At 41.9% G+C, this 17,778-nt stretch overlaps 1 protein-coding gene across 1 annotated transcript in view; it reads left to right on the forward strand.

Annotated features, from left to right (window-relative positions):
• Window positions 1-14,210: 14,210 nt before the first annotated feature.
• The window catches only part of SERHL2 (serine hydrolase like 2), a 53,789-nt gene continuing 50,221 nt past the window's right edge, over window positions 14,211-17,778 (forward strand). The window contains exon 1 of the mRNA XM_063426340.1: window positions 14,211-14,316. The gene's annotated coding sequence lies outside the window, so the exon portion shown is untranslated. The remainder of the gene's footprint in view (window positions 14,317-17,778) is intronic.

Consider the following 17,778-nt stretch of genomic DNA (forward strand, 5'->3'; position numbering starts at 1 on the left):
GTAATTGTTTCATACAAAAAAAAAAAAACATTTTTGTATTTTATTTTGTAGGTTTTTTTTGTGTTTTTTTTTGTTTAATTGGTTTCTGCTTCAAATAGATGGACATACACTCCCTGGTTGACCGTAATGATAAAAAAAATGATGTATTTGTGACGGTTACCTTAAACTCAGTATCAAGAAATGTTTGTACATTTTTCTAAATTCCAGTTAGTGTTTGCTATTATTATTAATATTGTTGGTGAGTTTACATTTTTTTTTTTTTTTTTGGCATTCTGTGGACTGAATTCCTTGTTTTTGGGCTCATGTGATCAGTGTTTCATTTGACCCTGATTTATGATGGGATACACTTTCAGTGCTATCTAAGTGAAGAGCAAATGCATTTTTTTTACATTTTCCAGTAATAACTTATTAGAAGTAATCTTCACTGCTAAGAAGATGTGGAGAGAGAAGACTGCCATCTGGATAATCTCTAGGCGTGTTGTTAAATGAAAAATGAAATTAGACACATGCAAACTCGAACTGTATAATCCTATGTTCAAAGAGTGTAATACTCCAGTTTAGCTTGACGTTATTTAAAAGCTTTAAACATGTTGGTAAGGTTAAAACGTATCTTTTTTTTTTTATTGCACTGGAAGGACTCCATTCCGTAGAAAAGGGACTGCCATTATTTTACATCTGGACATTCAGGATTTGAATGATAGCTGGATTTCCACTAGCTACAACCACCAAGAACTAGTTTAAAGAAAGAAAAAAAGTTATTTATTTGCATTTCTTATTACCTGATACCTCTAAACCGTAGTACTTGTTCTAAGAATAATTGTATAATAGAAAACCTCTACTTACATGATTGAATTTTTCATGTGTGCTATTTTATATGAAAAACATTTTATATTAAGAAAATACTTATTTACTATCTTAAGGCTATAATGTAAAGGTGCATCACAAGAACGAAAGAAACACACACACAATTTTTTAAAGGGATACATTAGACAGCAAAACAACTTTTAGCTTAATGAAGCAGTTTGGGTGTATAGATCATGCCCCTGCAGTATCAATGTTCAATTCTCTGTCATTTAGACATAAAATCACATTGTTTATACAGCCTAAGCCACACACCCCTGCATGTGACTGGCACAGCTTTCCTAAGCACTTCCTAGATAGTCTAGGTTCCTATTTTGCACAGCCTGTTTAATCTAGCATTTCATATCTCCTGTTCTGTTCATTGCATTCTAGAGCCTCCAGTGTGTGTGATTAAATTCATTTTACAGAGCAGGAGATAAAAGCATCTAAACCAAGTTAACATCTGATTGAAAATGAAACCATCTGCCATCATGCTGGCTGTTTGAGTAACATCCAGGAGAGATGTGGCTAGGTATGTATACAAATTGTGATTGTTTTGATGCCTACAGTGTATCTTTGTTGGACCGGTGACCTATGGATGTATCATTGTGATAGTCTTAAGCTGGGGTATCGTGATAAATATTGCTTCATGCTTTGGCTGAGACACTGTTCAGGAACAGCAAATCTGAAGCTACAAAATAGTTGTGATGATAGTCATAGCCTATCATAATGTGGAAATGTTTGTACCAACATAATTTCACTACTACTGTGTTTATGTAACAAAGACAGATTATGTACTACATCGTACCCCCTAAATTGCCTGATTTCTTCCTGCCTCTGCAGGCTTCTATAGCAGCATTGAAATTAACATTTATAAAGACTCCCTTGTCACACCTTCCTGGTGGTCTGGTGGACGTTTTCTTGCCTCACTCGCCTGAACTCTAGCTCAAAGGAGGGAACAGAGGGCTGCATCAACCTGTGCTTGACCGTCACGTACATGTCTAGCCTCCTCACCCTTCCATAAACAAGACACAAACTCATAATCTTTGTATAAAGTGAACCTTTTAATTATCCGGTTATGGATTGAAATTGTTCAGTTGTGAAAAATCAGTTATTGAACTTGTTAAATGGCATTTAAACTAGTAGCGGCATCTACTAGAATAAATATTTGTCTGCATTTGGTAACTGTTAATAGTATTTATGTAGCATGTGTGGATATAGAAGTGTAAAGCACACCTTTACCCCTACCCGTCAACACACTACCCGTTTTTCATGTGTCCCTTGCTGTACCTATACATGTCCCCATGCCCTTCCCATTTATATCTCTACTCCCCATACTACTTTTTTTTTTTCTTCTCATCTATACCACCTTTCCTCTGCCAATCCATGCCTTCTCTCCACATTTATCTCTGATAATAGTTTGTTGAGGCCCCTTCTGCTTGCTTCCTATGAGGAGAGAGACCTTCAATCCTGGGGACAACTATCACAAGGGAACTGTGGGGGAGTGGCACCTGGGGTAGTTGTAAACACAGTTGCCTCACAGTAGTTACATCAATACAGTTTGTCAAAACAAATTCAAATGATGGCACCAAACTATGTGCAGTTAGCAAAAGTTCTGACCTATTCTGGCTTCCCTACACTGATAGTTGGAAACAGTAAGCAGCTGCTATTTCCTCCACACACAGCTCACCTTGGCTCAACTTCCATTCTTCTATTGTAAACTAACTTGTGGAAATTTTCAACCTTTACTTGTTTGACAGGAAAAGAGAGATTACCTTTGCTATAGACGTTCGATTAATGGTTTAATTACATGGTTAAAGGGAAACTATGGTTCCCAAGACAACTTTAGCTTAATGAAGCAGTTTAGTGTATAGATCGTGCCTCTGCAGTCTCATTGCTCAATTATCTGCTATTTAGGAGGTAAATCATTTTGTTTATACAACCTTAGTCACATCTCCCAGCTTTCCTAAGCAGTTCCTGTAGAGTTATCTAATGTTTACACTTCCTCTTTTGCAAATTGTTTCATTTATAATTTTTTATTTACTGCTCTGTTAAGGGCTTGTTTGATCCTGCAGGAGCCTCCTGTATGTAATTAAAGTTCAATTTACAGAACAGGAGATAAAACTTTTTTTTTTTATTCTTTATTTTGTCGTGCATAGATAAAACAGATTACATTTACGCCGGCAATGCCACAAGTATACATAGAAAAACAATCGTGTGGCATGGATTAACAGTGCATATTTTTTTTTTTGTACTTTATTTTTGGTTGATGCATATGACAAGATTTGTACATAGTATGGCATGCCGAAAACATATGATATCACATATACAGGTTATACAGTGGTATGATATTCAAAATTGCTCTCTATTCCTGAATATCTTGGCTTTGTGGACCATCATTATGCATCCAACGTTATGTTCTCGGGCTCTAGAACTATCTTCTGTGGTTGTGAGTCAACTGAAATTGAACTAAAGTGAACTATAATATGCTAACTTGCCAACAGTATCTATTGTATCTTTTATCTCAGACCGGACGAGCGCCTGTGACTTGTGTACCGCACATTTTTTAATTTAAGAAAAACTAACACATCGTGGTGTAAGTCCTAACGTGTGTGCTTGTAGAAGCTTTTCACTGGTTAAGTTAGTAAAATTGTCCTAAACATTTGAAAGACCTGTAAAGTGTAATAGTAAAACACAAGCTTTTAAGACTGGAGTAGGGGATAGGTCTATATGTCTGGAGCCATGATCGGTAACATGGTTAGGCATGTCATCTCACCGTTGAGTGACCCTGTAGGAGCTGCATAACCATGCAAATGGTATACTAAGGCCACCCAGACTGGTTAGTCACGGCTCTTAGACAGTGCTTAGGGGAAGGAGGCCACCATGTGTTTTAGTTACTGGGTGCTGAGTATTAGTGGGTTTGGGTGGATTGGGAGACCTATTAGTACAAGTGTCAAGCAAGGTTATTAAATCACATGTGGTAGCTGTGTTGCGCTGCCGTGTGTGTGAGGGAACATCGGGCTATTGCTATACTATACTTAGTTGTCAGGCACAGTCCAGACCTCTTTGCAGGGTTGCGGGAGTCGTCCAGCATGTCTCTTCGGCTCATTGCGTCGGTGGGGACTGGCTCCCTGTATCTGCGGTCTGTCCTCTCTATGTGAGCCTGAGCACTGTAGGTTCGGGTTTGTAAGGTCCACAGAGGTTGTTGCTGGTGCAGGTTGCCTGCAGGTCTCCGCTGGAGCGCGGCTCTCTGCCGCCATGAGTGTCGTCGGTGGCTTCTCACCTGGACCATTACCCCCTCTCGCCGGAGTCGCCATGTTGGGACCTGACTGGTAAGCTGAGCCTGCATGGCGTTCATCGGGATTGGAGGCAGCTGCTTGAGTAGGTGGATGCTTGTCCGCTGTGAGGTTAGCGGCTTGGTTGAGGTCAGCTTGTACTTGGGTGCGGGCATAGCTGGTCTAAGTTTGCCTGTTGGCGGGTGTAGCCGTTTGCGATGGTGCCCTTTGCTTGGTCTCTTCCTGCTACAAGGTGTGCCTTGGCGGCAGGAGCGTGTGAGCGGCATTGGCGGTGTATAAACTTCTGGGGCTTGTGTCAATGCTTGGCGTTCTTCTAGTTTGCTCCAGAAGGCTGCAAATATGGCGTTTAGCCTTGCCAGAGTGTCATTTCCCTTTGTGTCAAGTGTGTCAGTGGTTTTCACCGCCATTTTGGGGTCGGCGGGCTCCATCTGAGGTAGCTGATCCGCGATCCGGGTGGGCACTCCTGGGACCGGGAAAACCCCCGCCAGTCCATGGGGGTGGGGGGAGGCTCAGGTATCCGCTTTCAGCAGTTGAGGGCTGCAGGCCGCAGGTGTCTCTCCATTAGGCTCAGTTCAGCGGTCAGGCCCTGCCCCCTAGGAGATAAAAACTTTTAAAGTAAATTATGTCTGACTGAAAATAAAACCATTTTGTTTTTCATGCAGGTTGTGAGAGTCAAGGGAGTTATGGCTAGGGTTGCATACAGAAACAAAAGTGATTCCCACCTTGTTTGCTTATTGTCCCACTTGATGCCCTTCCTATTGTATCCTTATACTCCACTCCTCTAGACTGTAAGCTCATCTGAGCAGGATCCTCATTTACCTAATGGTCCTTTTATTGTTAAATTCCCCCTTCCATAATATTGTAAAGCGCTGCAGAAACAGTTGGAGTTATATAAATACCAATAATAATTTAACTCCTAAATGGCAGAGTATTGAGAAGTAAGACTTGAGAGACATTATCTGTACACCAAAACTGCTACATTAAGCTAAAGTTGTTTTTGTGACTATCGTATCCCTTTAAGTAAGGATAGTCAACAGACAGAATGTATATGAACAATACAGCAGGAAAACTCTTTTTAAGGCTCTAAGTATTAAAGGGTTACTCCAAACACCATAACCACTTCAGTGATTGAAGCGATCATGGCGTTAGAAGAAAGAATGTGCAGTGTTTCGGCTTGGAACACTGCGCATACGGACATATTTGTAATTGTGTGCTGGGAGCTAGTTACACCCCTAGGACATTGACAGCCTTGAACTCAGTTCTGGGCTACCAATATCAATGCAACGCATAGTTTGAGTAAATCATCAGGGCGCTGATGACAGATGTGATCATCTTTTCCCTTGCAGACAGAGCACCTGCAAGGGGAAGTTGCTTGCTCCTATTATGTGCTCCTTCCTGCCTCCCTCCATTGCGGTGTGTGTGTTTTTTGTTATTTTGGTTGGCTCCCCCTCCCAAAAGGGTTAGAGTAAACTTTTAAGTAACAACAGGAAAAAGAAGAAAAGAATGTTGGGTTGTAACTTTGATAATGTTATAAAAACACAGAAATGAAATAATATACAATTTAAAACTCATATTAAATGCAACCTTTTAAGTGAGCGTTCCATTGCAGTAATTGTAAATATTTTCAATTACAAAACACATTAAACACAAGACAGCTTAGCAGAAGGGACAGTCAAATGAGAAAACTTCATTTAATATAGGTCAGAAAAGCCAGCATTATATTTTGTAAAATACCAAAATTCAATTGTGTAGCTTGCATTAAAGTAGAATATAAAAAATGACTAGCAAATGAGACGAACCGCAAATTTTTTTAAGTACATTGACGTTAATTTAAAAAACAAAAATGTTTGCACATAAATTTGATTTTGGCAACTAGTTAAAGGGACAGTATAAGTACTAAAACCACTTTATAGAATTGATTTGGAACCATACATGCTGCCCCTGCAGTCTTGAGATTGAATACTGTGTTGTTTCTGAGAAATGGCAATGTTTATATTTTGCAGTGCCCACACCTACTAGTGGCTGCCAGACAGACAGGGGCTTGAGACACAAATAGATTGTTATTGAATCTTTGACCGCTAAAATCTGAATGCTAAGTATGCTAACACCTATGGTTCATGTGACTGAATTTAGAACTTCTTATAGAGAAGCATTTTATTGGGAACTGCAGCAATAACTCTGCATGTGCCGTTTCTTCATTGCTTTTGTATGAGAAGTATCTGCCTGTACAAAAAGTAATCAAGAATGGGAGGAGGATAGGACTGCAGTGAAGAGTCTCTGTCTTTGCCATGGAATAAAGGTGTTTAATTGTCTTTTTTTTGTGTGTGTGTATTTAGTTCTTTTTTTTTTTAAAGGAAGTAATCAAAACTTTAAAAAAAAAAAAATCCAGGAATTTATTATTTCGTGTGTGCGTTTACAGAAAAAAAGAAAGGGTTTGTCAGGTGATAATGTTCAGTGAGACACGCAGGACCTATTTCTAATATTGAGTTCTCAGCTATGTTGTAGCCATTTGCATATATGGTGTGGGAAAGCGCTAGCGCCCCCGTCCAGTAAGCAAAACTTAAAAAACACATATCTATTCTAAAAAAACAAAACAAAATTCCTTTAAAAAAAAGTTGAATTGTTTTAAACATTACATTCTTAATAATTACCATTAGATGGTGCCATAACCTAAGGAATCAATTTCTAACAGGACTATACAATCCTGTGAAAATGTGACCTTGCCTTGGCAATTCACAAATTTACTAAAGCCAGATGCAGTCAGGTAGCAGTGAAACTACTGCTGGTGCAGCTGCACTTATGGCCACCCAAAAATAATAGGTCTTCAGGGGCCCGGTCAAGACTGCGGGCCTTTAGTAGCGCGGCTGGGGCCCTTTAATGATTGCAGTGCTGGGAGGAAGTGACAGCTGGTCACTTCCTCCCAGTTAACACAGAGTCGTGGGAGAGGCAGAGTGGAGGGAGCACAGTGCTCTTCCACCAGCTTCAACCAGAAGACAGGACCCAGGGAGGCCACCTTCCTGCACCTAAAAGGTGGAACATAGGAGTGTGGGTAAAAAAAATTAAATAAAATGTACATTCTGTATGTGTGTATCTGGGTGTCTGTGCATCCATCTCTTTGTCTGTATATGTATCTGTATATCCATCGGCATGTTTCTATGTATATCTGATTGCCTGCATGTGTATATTGGTATGTGTGTTAGTGTGACTGTTTATTTGCATAGATGTCGGTGTGTATAGCTGTGCATCTGTGTTTGTGTGCGTCTGTTTATCTGCATGTGTGCCTGTGTATCTGTTTGTCTGCATGAGTGTCAGTGTGAGTCTGTTTATCTATATGTGTGTTAGTGTTTGTCTTGGTATCTGCATGTGTGTATCTGTCAGGATCGGGACAGGGATCCAACACGCAGAGTACAAACAGTAGCCAGATACGTATACCGGACCTTAGAATGGCCGGACTAACGTAAGTAGTACAGTATAGAATGGTCAAAGACAAGCCGAGGTCGAGGGTAACAGAAGACAGGTAAGCGAGAGACAAGCCGAATCAAGGGTAACAGAGATAAGCAGAGTAAGGTAAACAAGCCGGGTCAAAACCAAAAGGGATAATAGAATACACAAGCACTGAGTGACTAGAACAAGCTAGAACCACGACAGGGCAATGAGCTAATGAAAGAAGCTCTGTTAAATACCCTGTTCAGAGCAGTAACCACGCCTCCGAGGCGTCCTGATTGGTCCTGCAGCAATTGACTGACAGGTCGTTCCGGGGGAGTGTCCTGATGACTACTTCCTGCCTAGATGCTGTAAAAGGCAGTCACTCCCTCGCGGCCGGCCTAGCATGACCGGATAGACCGCGAGGAAGGGAGCCATCAGACCGTCTGGATGGAGGAACAGCTAAGTCTCTACCTCTTTCGGAGGTAGAGACCACAGGTACCCTGACAGTACCCCCCCTCTCAGATACGCCCACCGGGCGGAATGAACCGGGACGAGATGGGAAGCGAGAGTGATACGCCCTGCGGAGACGGGGAGCATGAACATCCTCCTGAGGTACCCAACTCCTCTCCTCAGGACCATATCCCTTCCAATCAACCAGATATTGTACTCTCCCCCGGGAGATTCGAGAATCAATAATAGAGTTGACCTCATACTCCTCCTGACCCTCCACCTGAACGGAGCGAAGAGGGGCTATTGTGGAGGAAAATCTGTTACATATGAGTGGTTTCAGCAATGAAACGTGAAACGAGTTCGGGATGCGTAAGGTATTAGGAAGAGCTAAACGATACGCAACTGGATTGATACGGGTCAGCACCCTGTAGGGTCCAATATAACAAGGAGCGAACTTCATGGAGGGCACTTTTAAACGGATGTTCCTCGTGCTCAGCCATACCCTATCACCAGGAACAAAGACCGGAGCCGCCCTTCTACGTTTATCAGCGTGTTTCTTGACCAACATAGAGTTGTGCACAAGGATTTGTCGAGTTTGATCCCACAACTTCCTCAAATTGGCAACATGAACATCAACCGACGGTACCCCCTGGGAAGGAGAATCCGAAGGAAGAATAGACGGATGAAAACCATAATTCATGAAGAAGGGGCTTGAATGAGTAGAATCGCAAACGAGATTGTTGTGTGCAAACTCCGCCCAAGGAATCAAACCGACCCAATCATCCTGGTGTTCAGAAACAAAGCATCGTAAATATTGTTCAATTTTCTGGTTGGTACGTTCAGCAGCTCCGTTAGACTGAGGATGATAGGCAGAAGAAAAGTTTAATTTAATACCAAGTTGAGAGCAGAAGGACCTCCAAAAGCGGGAAACAAATTGGGAGCCTCTGTCCGATACAATTTGAGAGGGTATCCCATGTAGGCGAAAAATCTCCTTAGCGAATATCTCTGCCAATTCGGGAGAAGACGGGAGTTTAGGCAGGGGAATGAAGTGTGCCATCTTAGTAAACCTGTCAACCACGGTGAGGATAACAGTCTGTCTTTTAGAGATAGGTAGATCGACAATAAAGTCCATGGCCAAACAGGACCATGGTTTTTCTGGAACCTCCAAGGGTTGCAGGAATCCACATGGAAGCGTATGGGGTTGTTTGGTTTTAGTACAAACTTCACATGCAGCGATGAACTCCTCAATATCCCTCCGTAAAGCAGGCCACCAGAAGTCCTTAGAGATCAACGCGTAAGTTTTGCGAATACCAGGATGTCCCGCCATCTTGCTATTATGTAAACACTGTAAAAGTTCCAGTTGAAGAGCAGGAGGAACGAAATGACGGCCCGCAGGAGTCTGTTTAGGTGCTAGATGTTGCAACTTAATGATCTTGGCCAATAATGGAGAATGAATCCTGAGATTCGTATTAGCAATGATATTGCATTTCGGAACTATAGAAGAAAGAACTGGTTCAGGTACAGTAGAAGGTTCATATTGGCGAGATAATGCATCGGCTTTAGAGTTTTTAGAACCAGGTCTGTAAGTCAGTACATAATTGAAGTGAGTCAGGAATAAGGACCAACGAGCTTGTCTAGAGGATAAGCGCTTAGCCTCCCCAATATAGGACAAGTTTTTGTGGTCCGTCAAAATCGTAATAGGGTGTAGGGTCCCCTCCAACAAATGTCTCCACTCCTTTAAGGCTTTAATGACTGCTAACAGTTCCCTTTCCCCGATGTCATATCTGCTCTCAGGCCCAGAAAATTTCTTAGAGAAGAAACCACAAGGGTGTAACGGTTTATCCACCCCTAACCTTTGAGACAGAACAGCCCCAACTGCTGTCTCAGAGGCATCGACCTCGAGCAAGAAAGGCAGAGTCGTATCAGGATGGACTAGAATGGGAGCCAAGGCAAAAAGTTCCTTGAGAGTCTTGAAAGCACCCAGAGCCTCCTTAGACCAGAACTTAGTATCAGCCCCTTGTTTGATCATATTGGTAATAGGCGCAATGATAGAGGAGTATCCTTTAATGAAGCGCCTATAGTAGTTGGAAAAACCAATAAACCTTTGGATAGCCTTGAGTCCTTTGGGCAAGGGCCAGTCTAAAATAGATTGAAGTTTTACAGGATCCATTTTAAAACCTTCCCCAGAAATCACGTATCCAAGAAAGTCTACCTGAGACTGATCAAAACTGCACTTCTCCAATTTGCAATATAGACCATGTTGCAGCAGCTTGTGTAATACATTTCTGACCTGTCTATGGTGAGTCTCAATCTCCTTAGAGTGTATTAGTATGTCGTCCAGGTAAACAATAACACAATCATGCTGAAACTCCCTAAGTACTTCATTAATCAAATCTTGAAATACTGCAGGAGCATTGCATAGTCCAAATGGCATAACAGTGTATTCGTAATGGCCATACCGGGTATTGAATGCCGTCATCCACTCGTGACCTTGCTGGATTCTCACCAAATTGTAAGCCCCTCTGAGATCTAACTTGGTGAAGATTTTGGAGCCCTTAAGACGATCAAATAACTCGGTAATCAGTGGGATAGGATAGGCATTTCTGACAGTTATTTTATTCAAGCCTCGGTAATCGATACAAGGTCTCAGCGTGCCATCCTTCTTCTTAATGAAAAAGAACCCAGCCCCGGCCGGAGAAGAAGACCTCCTGATGAATCCCTTTTCTAAATTCTCCTGAATATACTCCTCTAGAACCGAGTTTTCCCGAACAGACAAAGGATATACATGGCCCCTCGGAGGCATAGTGCCGGGTAGAAGCTTAATCTTACAGTCAAATGACCTGTGTGGAGGCAAAGAATCGGCATTCTTCTTGTCAAACACTGCCCTTAAGTCTAGGTAAAGGTCTGGTATTTGTCTTTCTGTGGACAGAGTAGGATTCTCCGGTATGTTAATATTAGTTAATGGAGAAACCTTGCACAAACACCGATCCTGGCAGCCCTGGCCCCACGAGAGTATCTCTCCTAACTCCCAATCGATAGGGTTATGTTTTTTCAACCATGGGTACCCCAGAACTATGGGAACGGAAGGAGACGAAATGAGCAGAAGAGATAAATTCTCCACGTGTAGGATACCAACATTTAAATTAATGGGTATGGTCTCACGAAAGATAACAGGGTCTAGTAGTGGTCTACCATCTATGGCCTCAACGGCCAAAGGTGTCTCCCTTAGCTGGGATGGGAAATTGTTCTTACTAGCAAAGGCTTGGTCGATAAAATTCTCAGCAGCACCGGAATCTATCAATGCCATAGCCCTTACTACTTCCTTCCCCCAAGTTAAGGAAACTGGTAGCAGAAGCCTGTGATCTTTATAATCAGGAGTAGAGGACAAAATAGAAACACCCAAGGCCTGTCCTCTAGAAAGACTTAGGTGCGAGCGTTTCCCGGGCGGTTAGAACAGTTCGAGAGTAAATGACCCTTGGCTCCACAATACATACACAAACCCTCTCTTCTCCTGTGCTGTCTTTCCTCCTCAGAGAGGCGGGTATACCCTATCTGCATAGGTTCAGTAAGCAAAGATATCGTGGAGTCAGGACTTGAAACAGCGGGAGCTAACCTAAAAGAAGGTCTCTGGTTCCTCTCTCGAGTGTTCTGTCTCTCTCTTAGACGTTCATCTATACGAGAGATGAACGAAATTAAATCCTCTAAATTCTCAGGGAGTTCTCTGGTAGCAACCTCATCAAGGATTACATCAGATAGACCATTCAAAAATACATCCATATACGCCTGCTCATTCCACTTGATTTCTGCCGCCAGAGACCTGAACTCTAGTGCATAATCCACCAGTGTTTGGTTCTCCCTTCTCAGGCGCAACAGTAATCTGGCTGCATTAACCTTTCTACCTGGAGGGTCAAATGTTCTTCTAAAAGCAGCTACAAATGCGTTATAGTTATAAATATAAACTAATGGATTATCGTTCTCCCATAGTGGGTTGGCCCATCTCAGAGCTTTCTCAATGAGTAGGGTGATAATAAATCCTACTTTTGCCCTATCTGTAGGATAAGAGCGAGGTTGCAATTCAAAGTGGATACTAATTTGGTTTAAAAAAACACGACACTTCTCAGGAGCCCCACCATAGCGTACTGGGGGGGTAATGTGAGAAGAAGCACCCACTGTGGCTACCTCTAGACCTGAACCGACAGGAGAAACAGGGGTATTACGTATCTCCTCTGGTGGGTTATTGGCACAAGCTAATAGAGCCTGTAGCGCAAGCGCCATCTGATCCATTCTTTGATCCATGGCTTCAAACCTAGGATCAGGAGCAGCCAGCTGACTGTTTGTACTTGCAGGATCCATTGGCCCTGTCGTAATGTCAGGATCAGGACAGGGATCCAACACGCAGAGTACAAACAGTAGCCAGATACGTATACCGGACCTTAGAATGGCCAGACTAACGTAAGTAGTACAGTATAGAATGGTCAAAGACAAGCCGAGGTCGAGGGTAACAGAAGACAGGTAAGCGAGAGACAAGCCGAATCAAGGGTAACAGAGATAAGCAGAGTAAGGTAAACAAGCCGGGTCAAAACCAAAAGGGATAATAGAATACACAAGCACTGAGTGACTAGAACAAGCTAGAACCACGACAGGGCAATGAGCTAATGAAAGAAGCTCTGTTAAATACCCTGTTCAGAGCAGTAACCACGCCTCCGAGGCGTCCTGATTGGTCCTGCAGCAATTGACTGACAGGTCGTTCCGGGGGAGTGTCCTGATGACTACTTCCTGCCTAGATGCTGTAAAAGGCAGTCACTCCCTCGCGGCCGGCCTAGCATGACCGGATAGACCGCGGGGAAGGGAGCCATCAGACCGTCTGGATGGAGGAACAGCTAAGTCTCTACCCTGACAGTATCTGAGTATGTGTGTGTGTGTGTGTGTGTGTGTGTATATCTATCTGCTTGGGTCTGTCCCTGGGTGTGTGTCTGTGCATATGTACATACATTTCAGCATTCAAATCCAAGACCACACAAATACACCTCTGTGTTCACATTCAGCACTACATACAGACACACCTGTACATTCAAAGGCGAATTCTACATACAAGTAAACTACTGATTTCAAGTGGCAACAGTACATAAGCAAACAGAACACTAAACACAAGTACAGCCACATAATAATAATAATAAAAAAAAAAAAAGTTAATAAAAAGGCAGGTGGGAGCATGTCTCCCAAATGTTTAAAACTAGCAACTAGTCAGCCATTGCTGCCCTGTCACTAGAGAAAGAAATAACAGAGGGTCATCGGTGACAACCTAGTGTCCACCCATGAGTGACGGGTGGGTGCAGTAATAATAAAGTAGGGGGCCTAGTGTCACTGTTCCACTGTCATTACCATTGTCTCGCATCTCTGGATGCTGGAGTTGGGAGGTATGTATTTATACAGCCAGACTGCATACCTTTAAACCTGAGACTTGCCCTATTCAAGATGAGTTCTTAAAGGGAAACTAAAGTGCCAGGAAAACAAACCTGTTTTCCTGACACTATAGCTTCGCCCTCTGTCAAGGCTTCCGTCCCGTGGCACTGAAGGAATTAATAACCCCTTCAGTCACTTACCTGGGTCCAGCGCCGATGTCCCTCAGTGCTGGCTCAGCTCCACCCACGCTCCTCCACTGCTGACGAGAGAGACCTAATGCGCATGCACGGCAACAGCTGCGCTCGCATTAGGATCTCCCCATAGGAAAGCATTATTAGCATTATTCAGTGCTTTCCTATGGGGAGAATCTGGAACTGGAAGTCCTCATGCAGTGGGTAAGGACGTCCAGCGTCAGATAAAAGACCAAAAGTCTGTGTCAATTCCGGAAGTCCCTCGAGTGCCTGTCTGGTAGACAGCCACTAGAGGAGGAGTTAACCCTCAGAGGTAATTATTGCCGTTTCTGAAAACGGCAATAATTATCACTGCAGGGTTAAGGGTGATGGGAGTTTGCACCCAGACCACTTTAATTAGCTGAAGTGGTCTGGGTGCCTACAGTGTCCCTTTAAAACTGTTAAAACCCAATTCACCTGGAGCCATTAGATGCATACTCCGGGGGAAGGTATACCCATAGATGTGTTTCCACGTTCTCTTTATAGAATTCACCCGAAGACCTATCACATGTAGCTTCACATAGACATACTACACGAACGGTCTGTGAAGCTGCCTGTGATTGGATAATAGCTTTCACATGCAACTGTATCAAGTGAAAGATTCGAAGGTTGGTTAAAGGAACTGCTCATCTGCCGACAAGAACCGGGAAGAGACTCAGATCCTTCCAAGGGTGAGTAAGGGTCTTCGACATCAACATATGTCAGGGTGGGTCACTATACAGGACAAGGGTATTCAAGGTGAGTTTGAAATTACAGGTCGAAATAGCTGAAAAGCAAACATAACTGGCTTAGAGAATGTTTCCTAATCGGCTCGTTTGGTCTAGCATTTGAAATTGAACCGGCCTTTCACACATTAGTAAATGATTCTGTAAATAGTGTAAGTGTACATAGCAGTTTAAGTCAGTATAATGACCCCTGCAAGCCTTGCTGAGGGAATTATTTACTTTTGCACTCAATTAATTAATTAATGTAATCAGGGAAACCCTTCTGCTGTCGGTTTGATAAGCTTAAAGTTATTTGAGCATAATTGGTAACGCACACTTATCTCCAGGGTTAAAGTCTACTGTGTGTTAGTTTTCAATTCAGGGAAACATATGTTCAACATATGTTGTATTTTTCATTTGAGAGGTGTAAATGCATTCTGGTAATCTGCTGCTACTGTATGTATTCTAGTGAAATTAGTCGCAGTGCCCACATCCCACATTTTATTTGATCTAAACTATAGCCCTTTCCTCCATTCCCCAATTTATGTAAGCTAAAAAATAAAGTTTAAATAATCTTGAACCCAGTACCAGGCAGTGTTCACGCTTGTTTACATGCCCTGTCTAACATCATGTCACATCATCCAAGGTCCAGTAAAATGCTTCTGTTTCCCCTGACTCAGAGTGCGTGTGTGCTCTAAAGTGGAGAAGTGAGGGCTTGCTTTAAAAAAAAAATAAATAAAAAAAAAAAAAAAAAAAAAAAAAAAAATATATATATATATATATATATATATATATATATATATATTATAGGGGATAGTAAAAAAGTGTTAAACACAGATCTGAACACATAAAACAAGCCATAAGATTTACTTTTCCCACAGAAATCTCACATTTGCAGCGCTGTTACTACTGCAAGGAATTCTGGGTGGACATGTGCAAATGAGTCTGGTTTGTTTGGTGTGTGCAGGTCTGTGTTTCACATTGTATTTACTATATCTATATATTATTGATCTATCTAAATCGAGTGCAAAAAGGATATAATAGGGGACATTAAGGATTCCCCTTACAGACCCGCTCAAGCACTGCCCCCAAGGGTAGAAGCTAATTGCGATTGTCGCCAGTGCGCGCTGACAACAGGTGTAATTTTTAAACAGAACTCCCCTTAGGCAGTCTGGAACAGAATTCTGGGCTGCCTAAGTCATGCGTGGCGATGGTGCAATTTGCCCCTGATACAAAACTGCAATTACTCTGTATGTGCTGGGTTTCAAGCAGGAACACAGCCCATACAAATTCCTACCACCATGGCCACTTCTAAAAGTAAACGTGAACATGGTGGGTGTGGAAAATGGGTGTATTTTGTCAGCCTGGTATGTAGGGAACACTAGGTTGAATGACAATCTCTTTAGAAAGCTCCACTCCCGGCAGAGCATGTGCACAGGGCTCTTGGAGCACTCCACCTTGGACTCCGAGCCCAGAGGTTTCTACAAGCAGTCTGAGCATGTCAAGAGATGTACTCTCGCTGAGCTTTCTGGGGACATTTCCCTGTTGTGCCCAGATACAGGACACGAAGAACAAGCTGCGGACAGTCAAACAGAACTGGGACTGTCTTGCTGAATCTGTGACTATTGGGAGTAATGTAAAATTACCTTTAGTGACTCATTCTTCAGTTGAAACATCAACTAACTGGAAATCTGAAAAAAACTATTTTTATTTTGTATTTTTTTATTACAATCATTAGTCTAAATTGCAATGCAATGTAATCAATTTAATATACACTCATGTACATATTTTAATACATATTAATAGTAATTCAGGCCTGGTCAGAGTGCCATGGATCTGCACGCTTCCAGTGGAGAATATCTTCTAGGCCTTACTGGTAGGGTAGGACTTACAATTTTGCACCATGTATATGTATGCGTTGTATAGCTTTTAACACCAATAATTGTTCGTTTGTTTACTTTTTTTTCGTTTTTGCAAATGTTTTGCAGCATTCCGTATCTTTATCATAGTCATAATGAGTATATTGGAATTTCACTGTGTCCGTATATCTCTTGACTGAGTTGGATTTTAGTGAAATTCCAAAACGGTCAATATGAGCATTTAATAAAGAGCTATCTTTATGAAATACAAATTAATTAATTTATTTTTGGACAGAGGGGGGCGGTGGATTCTTGGAACATAGATTAAATATGGACTTTGAGTTATGCTATTTTCGTTCAATTATTTTAGTTGCTGAGTAATAAAGGCTGAAAAAAGTCTCAAGTCCATCTAGTTCAACCTTATCTGTGTTACTGCTGTTGATCCAAAAGAAGGCAAAACCCCCAATTTGAGGGGATTTCAAATTTCAGCCTAGATTAGGAAAATATTTTTCTTGACTCCAATGTGGCAGTCACATTTCTCCATGGATCAACAAGCTGTTGCCCCACCAATTGACTATAACATCATTAAATATTCTGTTAATAAAAAGGCATCCATAATCTGACAAAGGCATTGTAAAAAGATAATAACACTTCAAATGCCAAGATCAGATTATTTTTCAGGAATCATACCAGTTCTTCTATTCAATAAACCATTACAGCAGTGGTTTTGAATATAATCTATGTATTAAACATTAAAACACATGTGCATGAGTGATAAGACAAGCATCTGACGTGCATAGCCATTTCAATCTATGTACACTATTCTAGTGACTGTATGTGTAAATGGTAAATATGTAAGGGACCTTGCTACCTTTTGTATTGTCTTTTCCTAAACAATACATATATAACCACTTTGCCCCTTAATGACGATAGTCCCAGCCAATCAAATATTGATATTGCGCCCATTCACCCATAGGCATGCAAAACCCAGCAAATGCACCAACTACTTGTAGGTGTCACTGTTGTCCATGGAATGACTTGTCCTAGTTTCATCTGACCTCTGTGACCACTACAGGGAAGACGTGTGAGTCCAGACCTGCCAAATTAAATATGCCTGAAACTGGGTGGCTGTGACTTGTCAACTAGTGGGTATGGGTGTGAATCAACGTCATGGACAATGTCCCACCCACAGAGGGCACATCATGCAAGGATGATAGACTCCCTGGCTGGGTAGCAAACATGCCTGTTTTGTGCATTTTTTTTATCAGTTACTGCCATAACTGTAGAAGGAACTCTACTGTCCTAATGGATGTCTTAAGTCGTCCCTTGCCACTTCCAAGAGGGAGTCTAATCTGGGTTGCTCTATTTCCAGTGAGGAATGGTGCTGTATTGTTGCGGCTTGCCGCAGTATTACTAACATGACTGTAAAAAAGTAAAAAAGAAACATTTCCGCTGACATTTAACCTCATGAAACTCTCAAAAATATAACATAATATACTGTTGTGAAATGGTATGTATAGTACTTTGCTAGTTACTGTTAGGAGTTTAATTTGTTGCTGAGGGATAGTTA

Source organism: Pelobates fuscus, chromosome 7, assembly GCF_036172605.1.
Source record: "Pelobates fuscus isolate aPelFus1 chromosome 7, aPelFus1.pri, whole genome shotgun sequence".
NCBI lineage: Eukaryota > Metazoa > Chordata > Amphibia > Anura > Pelobatidae > Pelobates > Pelobates fuscus.